General features: G+C 51.3%; 1 protein-coding gene across 2 annotated transcripts in view; it reads right to left on the reverse strand.

Annotated features, from left to right (window-relative positions):
* MDN1 (midasin AAA ATPase 1) overlaps positions 1–14764 on the reverse strand; it is a 315164-nt gene that overhangs the window by 75570 nt on the left and 224830 nt on the right. The window lies entirely within an intron of this gene.

A 14764-nucleotide genomic window follows, 5' to 3' on the forward strand; every position in this document is an offset into this window, starting at 1 on the left:
ATGTGTTTCTTGTCCAAAGGAGACCAGAATTGTACACGATAGTCCATGTGTGGTCTGACTAGTTCACTGTATCAGAACTACACTGCACCCTGGAGTGGACGGCACTCTTCAATGCAGCACTGCTCCCATAGACTTCAGTGATGGGTGCTGTCCACTACAATGTAGACGTCCAATGTAATTTCAGCTCCATAGATACACAGAACAGCTAATTGGTGGGGGTGCGGAGTGCAGGAACCCCGCCAATACCTATTTTGAGAATAGGCCATCAGTTAAAAAAGGCTGGACATGCGATTTAAAACTATTTACAGAGCTATAGTACCCCTTTAAAGATTTTGTGTTCTAGGAATTCAAAGCTTTAATCAGGCTTAAAATGTAACATCATGCAGCAACATCAGCAAGGCCCAATAGGGGACATAGAAGTTCAGCATGCTGAAGAAAAAGCAATCAAAATGGAAGGTATATTCCAATTTTATTATGTTTTACTTTCCTGCCCAATAAAGCTATCTGAATTACCTGAAAACCCCTTTAATCAGATTTTAGGCCCCAATTTGAGATTTAATGGCACTTCTCCTGCTCCATGCTTTTTTTTGGCACAAGACAATCAGACACCACGTCCATGAGCCAGCCTGATATCTCCTTACAGAACTTTTCTAAGGGTATCAAGCAATGTATGGACTGTATTTTTCAGACCATAAGATGCAGGTATAAACAGAAAACCTATTTTCTACTTATTAAGCTTTTTCTGGCAGTTTAATGACATGTAGAGGTCCAGATCACTAACTTTGGGGTCTACCATAGAGGGAGCTAATAGCTTTGGTTGGTTCCTGTTAACCTTAGTATGTCATCTGACGACCACTGCAACAAGTAGCAATGGTGCGTGTTGTCACCTCATTAAATGTATCCAATTAAATGCGACTCCTGTCATTGTTCTGTAGTGTCCCATAATTTATTTATTTTTTTAACCCCTTAAGGACCCTTGCCGTACATCACAGCTGGACGTGACTTAAAGGGGTTCTGCACTTTGTTTTAACTGATGATCTATCCTCTGAATAGATAATCAGCATCTGATCGGCGGGGGTCCGACATAAGGTTGGGCGATATGGGGGCAGCCACAAGGAGACGTTACACTGTATGGGGGCAGCCACAAGGAGACGTTACACTGTATGGGGGCAGCCACAAGGAGACGTTACACTGTATGGGGGCAGCCACAAGGAGACGTTACACTGTATGGGGGCAGCCACAAGGAGACGTTACACTGTATGGGGGCAGCCACAAGGAGACGTTACACTGTATGGGGGCAGCCACAAGGAGACGTTACACTGTATGGGGGCAGCCACAAGGAGACGTTACACTGTATGGGGGCAGCCACAAGGAGACGTTACACTGTATGGGGGCAGCCACAAGGAGACGTTATACTGTATGGGGGCAGCCACAAGAAGACGTTACACTGTATGGGGGGCCACAAGGAGATGTTACACTGTATGGAGGCCACAAGGAGACGTTACACTGTATGGGGGGCCACAAGGAGACGTTACACAGTATGGGGGGCCACAAGGAGACATTATACTGTATGGAGGGGCCACAAGGAGATATTATACTGTATGGGGGGCCACAAAGACGTTATACTGTATGGGGGCCACAAGGAGACGTTACACTGTAGGGGACGGGGGCCACAAGGAGATGTTATAATAAAGTCTTGTGGCCACAAGCCACCATACATACAATAATACTTTAAGATATACTTTTCGGCTGCCTCGCTTGTGTGCTCCGATTCTGACATCAGATGTCGGTGGGCGGAGATCTGAATATGGGAGCAAGGAGGAGGGAGAGCTGGGGGCCCCCCGCTGCGGAAGTAATAAGTTAGTAATTTTGTCATTAGAGCACATGAGCAAGGCAGCCGCAGGAAAAGTCTCTCCAGAGACACCCAGTACTCACACAGAGTTCGCCACAAAGAATCGGCACGGGTGGGTGACGGACGGTGATGTCAGATGGTGGGTGGAGCCTGGAGACTTGAATAAGGGAGGCGGAGCAAGAAGGAGCCAGGAGCGAGAGGAAGTAATGTGTTTGTACTCACTACTCAGCGCTATGCAAGGTGCAGGGGCGGGCAGACGCAGATTTAGAAGCGGTCAGCACACATGACCGCTTCGATGACGTCACAAAATACTGCGGTAATTAGGAAACAGCGATATCGTCATATCGCAGTCTTTTAATACTGCGGTATATCGTGAACACTGGTATACCGCTCAACCCTAGTCCGACATCCGGGACCCCCGCCGATCAGCTGTTTGAGAAGGCAGCGACGCTCCAGCAGCGCCGCGGCCTTCTCACTGTTTACCGCCGGCCCACTGACGCCACGACTAGTATCAACGAGCGTGGGCGCGGCTAAGCTCCATTCAAGTGAACAGAGCTTAGCCCAGCCCACGCTAGTTGATACTAGTGGTGACGTCAGTGGGCCGGCAGTAAACAGTGAGAAGGCCGCGGCGCTACTGGAGCGCCGCTGCCTTCTCAAACAGCTGATCAGCAGGGGTCCCGGCTGTCGGACCCCCGCCGATCAGAGGCTGATGCTCTATCCAGAGGATAGATCATCAGTTAAAACAAAGTGCAGAACCCCTTTAAGGACCATGCAGCATGCAGAGGATACAGGTGCCCTCCAGTCCCCGCGCTGCAGTGGTGGGGACCCGATGGAGGAGAAGGCAAGGACGATGCCTTCCATAGGCATCAGGGCTTGGCTCCTACAGAAGCCTGTGAGATCCAGCCATTAGGCTGGGTCTAACAGGCAGGCTGTCAGCATAAAAGCTGACAGCCAATGGATTACAATACAGGTTGTATTGTAGTGCATTGCAGTGGGGATCAGACCCCAGAAGTTAAAGTCCCATTATGGGACAAAAAAAAAAAACTAAGAAAAAAAAGAAAAAGGTGTTTTTCAATAAGAAAAAAAATAAAATAAAGTTTCAAGTAAAAAAATAAAAAATACCCAAATAAAAACACACAAAAGTGTGAAAAAATATCACATGATACACCCCCTCACATGAACGCCGTAGAAAAAAATTAAATAAAAACTGTGCTAAAACCACCATTTTTTTGTCACCTTACATCACAAAGTGCAACACCTAGCGATCAAAAAAGCGTATCCCCCCCCCCCCAAAATAGTACCAATCAAACCTTCACCTCATCTCGCAAAAAATGCGCTCCTACATAAAACAATTGGGCAAAAAATAAAAAACTATGGCTCTCAGAATATGGAGACACGAAAAACATGATTTTGTTTGTTTCAAAAATGCTGTTATTGTGTACAACTTAAATAAATAAAAAAAAGGAGATTTTTGTATAACTTACCAGTAAAATCTCTCTCTCACTCTTCATTGGGGGGACGCAGGAACCGTGGGTATAGCCATGTCCTCTAGGAGGCGTTGACACTAGTAAAAGCTGTTAGCTCCTCCCCTGGCAGCTATACCCCCTCCAGCCTGGAGAGAGAGCTTCAGTTTGTGTACAAGCAGCAGTAGAAGCAAGCCAACCAAAGAAAAAACACGGAACACCAACCATGCTAAAAGACCCAACGGGGTTCAAACCAGCAATAGCCACAACTGTGGTCGAACAATAATACTGGGTGGGTGCTGTGTCCCCCAATGAAGAGCGAGAAAGAGATTTTACTGGTAAGTTATACAAAAATCTCCTTTTCTCGCCCATATTCATTGGGGGACACACGATCCGTGGGACATCAGAAAGCAGTCCACAGGGAGGGAAAAATCCACAGACCCATGGAAGCAAGCGTCCCTGCAGGCATCTAAGAACTGTCACCTACAAGACCGCGCGGCCCAAGGCAGTGACCGTCGATGCATAAGTATGCACCTGGTAAACCTTTGTGAACGTGTGTAGGAGGACCCGTAGCCACCTTACACAACTGTGCAGTCAAAACGAGATTCCTTCCAGCCCAAGAAAGCGCCCACCGCTCTGGCGGAGTGAGCCATGACACCTAAGGGCGGAACCCTGCTCCGGGCGCGGTATGCCTCAGCTCTTGCAGGCCAAACCTAACGTGCATTCGCCACCTCGGAGGCCGCCAATCCCTAGCGAGAACCCTCCGAAGACAAAAAGGGTGTTCATACACCAGAAGGGACTGGAGACTGCCAATAATGATCAGAGCTCTGACAACGTCCAATAATGTAACTCCCTTCCGTAGGGAGTGAAGGAGAGGGACAGTGAAGGAAGGACAATTTCTTCATTGATATGGAAGTCAGAGACCACCTTTGGGAGAAGGAATGGGCCGGAGAACCACCTTATTTTTGTAAAGAACCAGGAAGGGTTTTCTGCAAGAGAGCGCCCCCAACTCAGACGCCCGTCTGATGGATGTGATAGCCACAAGAAACGACTACCTTCTAGAACAGGAGCTGGAGTGAGATCTCCCGCAAGGGCTCAAAAGGGAGAAGACTGGAACGCTGAGAGAACTAATTCAGATCCCAAGGCGGTAAAGGACGGTACGGAGAAACCGTATGTGTCACTCCCAAAGGGAGGTTGTCATGGCACCAGAGAACCAGAGGATGGTGGAAGCTGCCCAGGGACAGAAGTACCAACATCTGACTCATCAAGGTACTAAGGCCTAAACCAAGGTACAACCCTGATTAAGAAGGATAGGACCGTGGGGAGAGAAAACGGAGTGAGGGGATGTCCCGGCTGTCACAGAAGCCCAGGAAGGACCTCCAGGTCCTATAATAGATCCTGGGCAATGCAGGCTTCCTGGCCTGAGTCATAGTGCTGATGACGTCCGCTAAACACCGTCTCCTCGTCAGAATGGCGGTAACAGTCACACCGTCAGCAAAATGCTGATGTAAGAATGCACCTTGGGAAGAAGGTAGTCTCTGAGTGGCAGTGACCAAGGGACATCTCCTAGAAGGAGAACGAGGTTGGCGTACCACGTGCGACGGGGCCAATCGGGAGCGACTAGGACTTGTCGGAATGCCCTCCATCATGATCTCCCGTAGAACCCTGGGTAGGAAGGGAAGGGGAAAAAACTTATGGAGGGAGAACTCTGGCCAAGGAGATATGAGGGCGTCCCCGGCGCATGCTTCCGGAACTCTTGCTCGGGAGAGAAAGGTGGAAGCTTTCGTGCAGATACCCTAGCACACCCAGACCAATGGAGGAGTCCCTGTAGAAGGAGGCATGTGGAGGCACCACAGCCTACCAATCTGGACCGGAGCGTGCCTGGAAATGGAAGACTACTAAGAGAATGCCCCGTGCAACAGATAAAGGAAGGTAGTAACGCAGGAACTACCAAGGCATGCGGGGTGGCCACGAACCATGAGCCAGAGGAGGAAAAAGACAGGAGAAGAATAGGCTAGGTCTAAGCCCATTTCCCGTCTGAGACCGGCGCTATACAGAAGTAGCCAAGGAATAAGTGGCTGTGCAAAAACTCCGCCTGAGGAGGAAGGCAGGCAAGGGGAGTCACACCATAGAGGCCACCGAATTCAGTGCTAGAAGAGCCCACCACCTGACGAAAGAGCTGTGCAGCAAGAACCCAAATATGTAGTGGTAACTCAATACCGCTCCCACAGTAGTAGCCGTTGCTTGCCCCGTCAGCGCAAAACTAAGGTTGAGGTCTGACTATCCGTAGAAGCCACGTACCATACTGCCCCAGTTAAGTAGAGCTAACCTTAAAGACTGTACCTGGAAGGGCGCTGTAGAGGAGCAACTGCCCAGCCAGTGCCAGGGTAGGACCCCTACCTGAGGGGGATGTCCCACTGCAGCGACTACGAACTCAAGCATTAGCAGCAAAACTGCACCTGTGGAGAGTGCCAGCATAAGCACTTCCTAGAGGAGGAGTGGTGGGTAGAAAATACAGAGTCAGTAAACACTCGACTTGCTGGAACGGACTACCAAATATGTGCAATGGAGTACCCGCTACGCATTGAAGCGGACAATATCATGACCGACAGGAATGGTGGAGGCCCATGGAGATGGGGGGGGGGAGGGGCGCGTCACTGGGACACATAAGTGATGCTAGGTAACCCCCTGAGACAGAGGATGTTATAAGCCTGTCCAAAACCCACGCCAAAAGAAAGATAGACACCGAATCCACTGGCGGCGCCCATATACTACTAGAGTAAGAGTCCCGGGCACCCGCGGGTACCGACTGTTGCCACACCCCCTTGTGAATAAGCGAAGGCACCTAGAGTAGTGGCGTAGCTGAATTGCAGCATCCAAGATGCCTAGTTATTCCCCGCTAGTGGATCACTTGCGGAAGGGGTTAATGCAACAGGAAGCACGGTGAAGTGCAACACTTCGCCCATAGAAAGGGATAGCGTAGTGCAATTACTCTACCTATGGAAGGTAGAATACATACGGCAAGTACTTAAGCCAGTGGTAGGGAAATACGCCACCTATGAAGGGGGGTTAATGCCCACTGCGGGAACTAGTGCATATGGCGAGTCCTGCACCCCATGGGAGTGCAATATATTGCACCTAAGTAAGGGGGGGGATGCATACCGCACACAATGTAACCAGTGAAAATGTCATTGCGCCACCTATAGAAGGGGCTAATGCATATGGCAGGTACCGAACCCAGAGGAGATGCGATTCCGCCACCTACAGAAGGGCACATGTATACACCCGGCACCGAAATCAGTGTTATTGTACTTAGGCCACCTAGGCAGGGGACAGTGTATAGGGCCAGTACTGCATCCCGAAGAGGTGCGATTACTCCGCCCATGGAAGGGGGCAATGCATACGACAAGTACTGCAGGCCACCCTAGACGCAATCCTGGGAGACTGCTTCGGATTCACGTCAGGCCCTTGATCCGTGATTACTCCTCTCCCCTTCCACCCCCCCCCCCCCCTTAGACTGACCCTCTCTGGGGAGTGTCTGAGTGTGGCCCAGGGAGGAAGGGTGGGGGTGCAGAGATATTAGAGGAGAAAGATGTCCTGCTGTGATCCGCTTGCGCGCAGGTCTACCCCTCAGAATCTCGTCCCTGACCGTTGCGGACTGCACAGGTGGGGACTTATCAACCAAACCACCCAGGGGGTGGAATGGGAACTTCTAGAGGTCTCTCCACCAGATTTCATTATCAACCAAACGACCCCGGAGGGTGGATTGGGAAGTTCCAGATGTCCTCCACTGGATTGCGCAGGTGGAGAATTATCAACCAAACAACCCGGAGGGTGGATTGGAAATGTCAGAGGTCCACTATTAAATTGCGCAGGTGGAGAATTATCAACCAACGACCCAGGAGAGTGGATTGGGAATGACAGAGATCCTCCTTGATTGCGCGGGTGGAGGATTGTCAGCCAACGGCCCCAGAGGGCGTATTGGGAATTCTGCAGGAGTCCCTGTATTGCGAAGGTGCATGCAGAATTATCAACCAAGTGGCCGTGTAGGGTGGATTGGGACTATGAGAGGTCCTTCTATGACCGGGACAGGGCATGGGCCCAGTCTGGTACCGCACGGTTATGATGTGCGCTGAGGGGGGCAGGGGCCCGTATTAAATGTTCTATTATAATTTTTATTTAACATAACTGGATTAAGTGGAGGAAGGGTTAAACCTTGCATATTAAGAACTGCACTGTTTATCTAACCCCTTCATGACCCTGTGCCGGCCTAATAAGAAATGGCTGGCCAGGAAGGGTTAAAAGTGTGAGACCGGGGCGGTACTCAGCTGGCTTCTGGGGGAGGGTACAGCTAGGCGGGAAGAATTTGTGGCCTAGTGCTGCAAAGCAGGGCCAAGTTAATACACGGCCGACTGTATAAAGAGCGCCCTGAAAACAGTGTCGAACGGCCGGGGGAAAAGAGGGGGGCTGGAGCAGAGCATCCTGCTTCGCACAAATTGCCCACACCAGCCGGTGGTGCCCGCCCCCGGGAAGGAACAGACGCTGCCGCTGGAACCCGGAGTCGGGCAAGGTAGCCAGCTGGAGTCCCCCATGCCCTACAAACACTCAGCGGCGCACGAGGCGACCGCGATAGGTTCGTGCTGGCATTAACCCTTTCGGAGCGGCGTGCTTGGCGCCCGCTTCCGAAAGGTGTGGAATATGGTGCTGGGTAGCGGGGAGTAGGAGACACTACGCTCCTCTCTCTCCCGCCGAGTGAGCAGTCCTGAGGAGGAAAATTTTCCCCAGGGCCAAACTATTAACCTCCTATGAGCCGGACCTATGGAGGGGGACTGCCTTAGGGGTCCTGTGCATACCGCACACCAATAAACAAACGCCCCAGGCAGCCTTGTGTGTCCCCTGTAAGACATAAGTTGTGGCCTTGTTACTGCCCGCACTAGTTAACCCTTGGAAACTATGCCAAGGGGAAGGGAGGGAGTTAATACTTACCTAGTCCCGTGTACTCACCTCATCTTCTGTCTTGCCGCCATCTTCACCCTTCCTCTGGTCCAGCAGGGTCACCCCTTCAGCTACTGGCACCGAAGTGGCAGGACGCTGGAAAAGGGGGGCTTGGATGGGTGACGAAAGGCTGCGAGGCTGCCCTGGTCCACCTTGTCTTCTGTGGGGGAGGCAGCAGTGTGGGTGAGGGAGGCAGCAGAGAGGTCTTGCCTCCTATTGACACTAGAAAAAACTGAAGCTCTCTCTCCAGGCTGGAGGGGGTATAGCTGCCAGGGGAGAAGCTAACAGCTTTTACTAGTGTCAACGCCTCCTAGAGGACATAGCTATACCCACGGTTCCTGTGTCCCCCAATGAATATGGGGGAGAAAAGTATACATATTAGATATCGCCGCGTCCGTAATAACCTGCTGTATAAAAAAAATCCCATGACCGAACACATCAGGTGAACGCCATAAAAGAAATAATAAAAATGGTGTCAAAAAAGCAATTTTTTGTCACCTTACATCACAAAAAGTGTAATAAAAAGCGATCAAAAAGTTATATGCACCCTAAAATAGTACCAATCAAACCATCGTCTCATATAGAAAAAAAAATGAGCCCCTACATAAGAGTCGCCCAAAAAACAAAACAAAACTATGGCTTTCAGATTGGAGACAAAAAATATTTTTTTATAAAATGCTTTATTATGTAACACTGAAACAACCCAAAAAAGTAGTCATATTTGGTATTGTGCTCTATAAAAATAGCACATGATCAGATGAACATTGTAAAACACAAAAAATAAAAAAAACTGTGCCAAAATAGCTATTTTTTTGTTACCTTGCCTCACAAAAAAGGCGATTTTTTGTGAAACACCTGTAAAATCTTTTTCTTGTCTTTTCCATTGGGGGACACAGACCATGGGTATAGCTTAGAGGCATTAGTAGGAGGGACACTATGCAAATATAAAAGAGAGCTCCTCCTTCTCAGGCTATACCCCCAGACTCCACCAGGAGGAACTCAGGCGTTGCAAAAGCAGTAGGAGAAGAGAAAAAAATAATGGAAGCCACCGGACCAAAGCCCATGAGGTCCAACCACAAACAGAACTGAACTGAAAATCCCTCCTGCAACAGGCAGAATGGGTGGGAGCTGTGTCCCCCAATGGAAAAGACGAGAAAAAGATTTTACAGGTGAGTTTCACAAAAAAATCTCCTTTTCTCATACTTTTTTTCCATTGGGGGACACAGACCATGGGACGTCCTAAAGCAGTCCATGGGGTGGGAAAAAATACCAGCACCGCCAGGAGGAACGTCAAACTGTCAAACAGGAACCACAGCCTGCAAAACCCTGCGGCCAAAGAAAGCATCAGCCGAAGCCAGCGAATGCAACTGATAAAACCTCGTAAAAGGTATGTAAGGACGACCAGGTGGCCGCCTTACACAGTTGAGACGCAGAGGCACGATTGCGCCTTGCCCAGGAAGCTCCCACCGCCCTAGTGGAGTGAGCGGTAATCCGAGCTGGGGGAACCTTACCACGAGCGCGATAAGCCGCGGAGATAGCCGAGCGGATCCATTGCGCCACAGCGACCTTGGAGGCCGCCAGACCCTTACGAGGTCCCTTGGGAATCACAAAGAGGGAGTCTGAACGGCGGACGGAGGAGGTAGCCGTCAGATACTCCCTCAGGGCCCGGACGACATCCAGGGAATGGAGAGCCCGTTCCTTGGGATTTGCCGGAGAAGGACAAAAGGAAGAGAGAACAAGATCCTCGTTAAGGTGGAAGGGAGAGACTACCTTGGGCAAAAAGGAGGGAACCGGACGGAGCACCACATTATCCTAGAGAAAAAAACAGAAAAGGCTCCTGGCAGGAAAGTGCGGCCAGCTCCGACACCCGCCTGATGGAAGTTATGGCCACAAGGAAAACCACTTTCCAGGTGAGAAAAGTCAGGGAGACCTCTCTCAGAGGCTCGAAGGGGGCCATCTGCAGAGCGCGCAGGACCAAATTGAGATCTCAAGGAGGCAAAGGGGGAACATACGGGGGAACCGAATGTGCCACCCCCTGAAGAAAAGTCCTCACAGGACCCATAAGAGCAAGGGACTTCTGAAACAAGACGGCCAGAGCCGAAACCTGACCTTTCAGGGAGCTCAGCGACAGTCCCATCTCAAGCCCGGACTGAAGAAACGACGGCACCATAGGGATGGAAAAACGAAGGGGAGGGAACCCCGAGTTCTCACAAAAAGTCAGGAAGGCCTTCCAGGTACGATAGTAAATCCGGGAGGAAGCAGGCTTCCTCGCACTGATCATGGTTCTAATCACTGAATCCGAGAACCCCTTCTTCAGGATGGCGGTTTCAACAGGCACGCCGTTAAACGAAGAGACCGTAAATTCCGGTGGAAGAGCGGACCCTGAGACAGTAGATCCTCTCTGTCGGGAAGAGGCCATGGGGCGTCCGCCAGCATCCGAGCCACGTCTGAGAACCATGCGCGGCGAGGCCACTCTGGGGCGATGAGAACGGTCGTAATCCCTTCCGCCTCGATCTTGCGTAGAGCCTTCGGTAGCAGAGGAAGCGGAGGGAAGACATAGAGGAGGCTGAAGTCCTGCCACAGACACCAGCGCGTCCACCCCGTACGCCTTCAGATCCCGGGTGCGAGCCAGGAACACCGGGAGCTTGTTGTTGAGCCTGGACGCCATCAAGTCCACATCCGGACGGCCCCATCTGTGGCAGACGTCTTCGAATACATCTGGATGCAGAGACCACTCGCCTGGATCCACCTTGTTACGGCTTAGAAAGTCCGCTGTCCAGTTGTCTACTCCTGGAATGTACACCGCTGACAACACCGGAACGCGCGACTCCGCCCACAGCAGAATTCTCGTCACCTCCTGCATCACCATCCGGCTGCGGTTTCCGCCTTGATGGTTGATGTAAGCCACGGCCGTGGCATTGGCCGACTGAATCCTCACCGGGAGGCTCGCAAGGAGAGGAGTCCAATGGGAGAGGGAGTGGAAAATCGCCCTCGGCTCCAGAATGTTGATCGGAAGGTGAGATTCCGCCGCCGACCAAACCCCCTGAACCGTGCGAGACTGGAGAACGCCGCCCCAACCCAGGAGGCTGGCATCGGTGGCGACGATAGTCCAGGAGATCGGGAGGAAGGATCTTCCTGACCTCAGGTTCATCGGGGACAGCCACCAAGGGAGAGCTGCCCGAACACGCTGCGACAGGAGGATGCGATCGTTCAGACCACGAGAGGTCTTGTCCCAGAGGGAAAGGATCTCCTGTTGTAACAAACGAGTGTGAAACTGGGCATATGGAACGGCCTCGAAAGAGGCTACCATAAGACCCAGGACCCGCATGCACTCCAGAATGGAGAGGCTAGGGGAGCGCAGCAGGTGCGACACTGCCCCCTGGATCTGGAGGGACTTGGAGACTGGCAGGAATACTCTGGCGGTCGAGGTATCCAAAATAATCCCCAGGAAGGAGAGCTTCTGGGACGGGAGGAGAGAGGACTTTGGGAAATTGATCAGCCAGCTGAACTGTTCCAGAGTCTGAACAGTGATCCGGACGCTGTCCTCGGCCTGCGGAAGCGAGGGGGCCTTTATCAGGATATCGTCCAGACAGGGCAGCAAAGGAATGCCCCTGGCACGAAGAAACGCCATGAGCGATGCCAGGATCTTGGTAAAGACCCGAGGGGCGGTCGCTAACCCGAAAGGAAGGGCAACAAACTGATAGTGTCGACCACCAATGGCGAAGCGCAGGAATCGTTGGTGAGATTCTGCGATCGGGACATGCAGATAGGCGTCCTGGATGTCCACAGACGCGAGGAACTCCCCTGGAAGAAGAAAAACAATAACGGAGCGAAAGACAGCTTGGGAGCAGCCGTGCGGGCCGACTGTGCCCTCGGCCGCCAGGAAGGCTGGGGCTTGAAGGAGGGCTTCTTGCGGGAGTCCTGTGACCCCTCTGTGGAGGAAGCAGACGCTGTCCTGCTAGAAGAGAAGCGCGAAAGGACTGGTATCGGGAACCGGAAGACCTGGTCCGAAAGGGGCGCTTAGACCTAGGCTGGGGAAGATGAGTGCTCTTGCCCCCATTAGCGGCAGTTGAGCCCCAAAAAGCTTGGAACCCTCAAAGGGGAGGTTAGCAAGGGAACGCTTGGAAGAAGCGTCGGCGTCCCACACCTTCAACCAGACCTCTCTGCGCTGGATGACCAAGAGGGCTGAAATGCATGCAAAGAGAGAAGCAATGTCCATGGAAGCTTTGCAAAGGAACTTGGAAGCCTGAGACATCTGGAGGACCAAATCCAGTGTGTCAGCAGATGCATCTTGTTCCATCAGGTCTTGGTGGTGGCGATGTAACCACACCGAAAGGGCTATGGCCACCCATGCCGAGGCAAAGGCAGGCCGCAGGGACGTGCCCGCCAGTGAGAAAATGGACTTGGGAAAGAGTCCAAGCGCCTGTCCACAGTGAGGGGTCCCGTTCCAAGACCACATCCGAGCCGGACAATTCCCCTTCAAACTTGCGCTCCCTAGGGGGGGGGGGAGGGGGAGGGAGAGCCGTCCGAACGCGCCTCTAGACGAGGGGGGGAAACGGAGTCATCCGAGGAGGGATGCTGCCGCTAACGCTGCCTCTTAGTCAGGCGTCCTCTGCGGGAACCACTTAGAGGAAATAGAGTGGTTGGCGCCACAGGATTGGAAACTGCCATACGTTCCATAAAGGACATGGCTGCTTTGGCGACTAAGGCCAAATCGGCAGCCGCGCTGGTATAGTGCCTCCATGTGTCCCATTAGAACAGAAAACACCCATGTCCATGCTCACCCAGGCATAACACTCTCCACACTGTCTATGACCGCGGAAAGGCAGATGATCAGCCAGCCGCCACCAGATCCCAGAGAGGGAGGGGGAGGCAGAGGGGAGCCATACTTATCTGCTCCTGCAGTCTTCTCCCTCTGTCCGTACCAGCAGGGCTCACCTCTTCAGACATCTGACTCACCTGAGTACAGTGCTCTGGATGGAGGGCAGCAGCAGGTGACCCAGGGGCTGGTGGGAAGCCGGAGCTAACTGGTCGAGCCCGGATCCACTTGACTTCTTGGGGGGGGGAAAAGGGGAGGCAGCGTCCAACAGACGGCGGCGGGCACTCAACGGTGGACCAGGAAGGCGCTATGCCGACCTGCGTCCCCATCTAAAAGAAAATAACAAAAAGGAGACGAATCAAAAAGTGTCAACCTCCATCACCAGACACTAAGCAAAGACTGAGTTCCTCCTGGTGGTATAGCCCGAGGAGGAGGAGCTCTTTTATATTTGCATAGTGTCCCTCCTACTAATACCTCTAAGCTATACCCATGGTCTGTGTCCCCCCAATGGAAAAAAGTACGAGAAATAATAGTGTAATATAGAGCAACAAAAAATCATATGTACCCTAAAATAGTACCAACAAAACTGCCACCTTATCCTGCAGTTTCCAAAATGGGGTCACTTTGTGGAGTTTCTACTCTAGGGGTGCATCAAATGGGACATGGCAACTTAAAATTATCCCAGTGAAATCTGCCTTCCAAAAACCATATGGCATTCCTTTCCTTCTGCGCCCTGCCGTGTGCCCGTTTACAACCACATATGGAGTGTTTCTGTAAGCTACAGAATCAGGGTAATAAATATTGAGTTTTGTTTTGCTGTTAACCCTTGCTTTATTAGCAGAAAAAAATGGATTAAAATTGAAAAGCTGCCAAAAAAGTGAAATTCTGAAATTTCATCTACGTTTTCCTTTAATTCTTGTGGAACACCTAAAGGGTTAAAGTTTGTAAAATCAATTTTGAATACCTTGAGGGGTTTAGTTTCTTAAAGGGGGGCATTTATGGGTGGTTTCTATTATGTAAGCCCCACAAAGTGACTTCAGACCTGAACTGGTCCTTAAAAATTGGGTTTTGGAAATAGTCTTAAAAATTTTAAAATATTTGCTTCTACACTTCTAACGTCCAAAAAAGAAAATGTCATTTACAAAATGATGCAAAAATAAAGTAGAAATATGGTGAATGTAAAGTAATAACTATTTAAGGCTACTTTCACACTACCGTTCAGAGCGGGTCCGTCTGATGTCTGCACAGACGGATCCGCTCCTATAATGCAGACGTTTGGATCCGTTCAGAACGGATCCGTCTGCATTATAGTTAAAAAAAAAAATTTAAGTGTGAAAGTAGCCTGAAAGTCAATGGGGGACGGATCCGTTTGAAGATTGAGCCATATTGTGTCATCTTCAAATAGATCCGTCCCCATTGACTTCCATTGTAAGTCTGGACGGATCCGCTTGCCTCCGCACGGCCAGGCGGACACCCGAACGCTGCAAGCAGCGTTCAGGTGTCCGCTTGCTGAGCGGAGCGGAGGCTGAACGCTGCCAGACTGATGCATTCTGAGCGGATCCGCGTCCACTCAGAATGCATTAGGGCAGTACGGATGCGTTCGGGGCCGCTTGTGAGCCCCTTCAAACGGAGCTC

The sequence above is a fragment of the Bufo bufo genome, chromosome 4 (genome assembly GCF_905171765.1).
Source record: "Bufo bufo chromosome 4, aBufBuf1.1, whole genome shotgun sequence".
NCBI classification, from domain to species: domain Eukaryota; kingdom Metazoa; phylum Chordata; class Amphibia; order Anura; family Bufonidae; genus Bufo; species Bufo bufo.